General features: G+C 44.7%; 1 pseudogene; it reads right to left on the bottom strand.

The window, feature by feature from the left end:
• Positions 1 to 246: 246 nt before the first annotated feature.
• LOC126337340 (5S ribosomal RNA) lies at positions 247 to 364 on the bottom strand (annotated as a pseudogene).
• Positions 365 to 3113: the final 2749 nt, after the last annotated feature.

Genomic DNA, 3113 nt, shown 5'->3' with positions numbered 1-3113 from the left:
CTCTCTCTCTCTCTTGTCTCTCTCTCTCTCTCTCTCTCCCCATCTGAACAGGCCTCGGAAGGCCAAATGGTACTGACCAGCCGCCGTGTCATCCTCAGCCCACAGGCATCATGGGATGCAGATATGGAGGGCCATATGGTCAGCACACCGCTGTCCCGGCCGTATGTCAGTTTATGAGACTGGAGCCGCTACTTCTCAATCAAGTAGCTCCTCAGTTTGCCTCACAAGGACAGAGTGCACCCCGCTTGCCAACAGCACTTGGCAGACTGGATGGTCACCCATCCAAGTGCTAGCCCTGCCCGACAGCACTTAACTTTGGTGATCTGATGGGAACCAGTGTTACCACTCTGGCAAGACTGTTGGCCATAGCAGCCCCACCTCTGTTATATTTCCCTTTCATTCTTATAAGGCAGAAAGCCAGCAAACAAAAGGTACCATGAGTGCTACAAATCCCAGTGGATTGGATATAAAGACTATAATGGGAGAAGCGAACTCTGAAATTCTTGGTGCCTAGTGCTTAAGTAACAGCGGAACATTAGGAGTCAAGTACGTGTGGGTGATGCAAAATGCGTGCAGTGCCATGAAATAATATATTTTATTATGAACACTTGTAGAAGACATGTAGTAGATTAGACTGAGCTTAAGAGAAGTCCCTGTAACTGAGGAGCATGTACAGCAGTTAGAGGTTGACCTGGGAACTGTGTCTTCCCAGGGGAGAAAATAATGTTGTGGCATCACCGTGTATGGCAGTTCCAGTGTGAATTTGTGAGAGGGGATTGCAGGTGTGGGCTTGTTGATAATAACTTTGTGCAACATGAAGTAGCAAAGTACATTGGGCTGCCATTGGCACAAAGATGTGCTCAGCGAGATTGTGAATAACTCTTGCCACAAGCCGCTGTCAAAACCAGCTCATTGGCACTAATCTACTGTGTCAGAATGTGACTTGAAGAGGCACATTCACAAAACATATGCATACAGCTGACTATAAATAGGGTGCTGTCAAGTAGTACCACTGTCTTTAGAGTCACAGCTCTCTTGGACTATGGTGCTTTGCTACATCAGTGGCCACATGAAGCTTCCAATGGAGGATCACAGTTCCAATCTGTGGTGGGGCCACAGATCGACTCCCTGAATTCACAAGCAACTCAGAGCCAGTCAGCAGTGGACCAGACCAGGCTCTTCAGTAGCACAGTCTACTCCTGCCCAGAGGCAGGAGGAGGGTGGGGGAGGGTCACATCTCAGCTGCTGCATGGGACAACCACCCAGCAGCACCCGCCTTCTGCCATCATGGGGAGTGGGCCGATGTGGCGCAAGTGCCACTTGTCACAGGAGGTCAGAGTATGGCCATCACCGAAGCATTTGTGGCTGAGTAGCATGCCTCTCCATGACCGTCACAACTGGGTCACAGGCAATGGCGTTGCATCCTTGGCAAAGCAGAGCAACCAAACTGCTGAGTAAGTGGTATTCAACATGAGCGGGACAACAGATACTTGTAACACCTGAGGCAAAGGAAAATAAAATGTTTACAGATTGGCAGTGTCTCTTTGCAGCCATGAGCTGCTCTGTGTCCCATTCCATAGCCTTCACTTCAGCATCCCCATACCTCTGGTGACTTCATTATGTATTTATGTATACTTGTAACCTTTAATATGACAACTGGTCTATAAGACCAGAAATATGTTTTTTGACAATGACATGTTACAGACAGGTCTGACATATTTTTGCATTTCAATATGCACTTGAAGAATGGCTTCAAAGGTAGAAATCATGATTGTGTGAAATAAATAAGCAATTAACAATCAAATGGTGGAAATTGCTTTCAAAATTTTTATTGACATCCTTCATTGCTGAGAAATTAAAATAGTTCAAGATAGGAGAGACACACTCAGGAAAATATAAGCAACAGAATGGTGTCCATCAAAGAAGTGTTTTAAGTCTCATCCTATTCATCACTTAAGTATACACCATAACCAGCACAGTGAAGTATTCTATACAACTTGTCAATTAGATGTGATATTTCAAAGACTGGAGGAGTGGGAACAAAATACATTGCAGATTTTTCATTAAAAAAAATATTAACTGTGTGTGTCCGTGTTAATCCTGACAGTCGTAAATGTAATGAACTAGAACTACATTGCCAGAAAAGAAATTAGTACACCCATTTAGAGGTTTCCAGTTCACTCTGTATTTATTATTGCAACAGTGCATATGAAGTACAAGAAATGATTACATTTACAGATCAGTAGTACTAGTTGTTCTGACATAACAGATATCAATCCATGCTTAAACACCCATATTAGTATGTGGTGTGTGGTGTAGCCTCCACAGGCAACAATGCAGGTGCTAACTCTGGCATCCAGTCAATCAAATCTAAAGTGAATACTGCCCTGCGATATCTTATTCCATCCTGCTCGACCTATTTATGTTATTCTGTAAGAGTTGTTGGTTCCCAAGTCATACGAATCACTTCTCATCATATCTTACACATGCTCAACTGGAGACAAGTCTTGAGATCATGCCAGCCTAGCAACTTGCTGCACATCTTGCAGAGCACATAGAGTTTCACAGGCAGTGGGTGGGCAAGCATTATTCTGTTGGAATGACACATCACCATCCTGTTGCAAGAATGGCAAAAGAACTTGTCTAACAACTTGTGCATGTACTAAGTGCTGGTTAGTGTCCCTTCCAGAAACACCAAGATGAACATGAGTTGCATCCTATTGCACTCCAAGCCATATGTCCTGGGATGGGGCCAGGCTGTTTTGGACAAATGCATTCTACAAGACAACACTCACCAGATCTAAGTTGCACAAGCAAACGACCATCACTTGCATACAGGCAAAACCTGCTTTCATCACTGAAGGCCATGGATGCCATTCCATCTTCCAAGTGATTCGGTGATGGCACTAGTCAAGCCATGCATGTTGATGCTGTGGTGTGAGTGGAAGACAGGTTAGAGGTGTTCGTACTCATAGTACCATTGCTAGTAACTGGCTTGCAACGGGTTGTGTTGACACATCTGGGCTCACAAGCCCTCTTTGTCTGTCCTGTGATAACTATATGATCTGCCACAGCTACCCTTACAATATGACGATCCTGGCAGGCGTCTGTGC

Source organism: Schistocerca gregaria, chromosome 2 (genome assembly GCF_023897955.1).
Source record: "Schistocerca gregaria isolate iqSchGreg1 chromosome 2, iqSchGreg1.2, whole genome shotgun sequence".
Classification (NCBI taxonomy): Eukaryota; Metazoa; Arthropoda; class Insecta; order Orthoptera; family Acrididae; genus Schistocerca; species Schistocerca gregaria.
The sequence above is the reverse complement of the archived record's forward strand: the minus strand, read 5'-3'. Positions and strand labels throughout refer to the sequence as shown.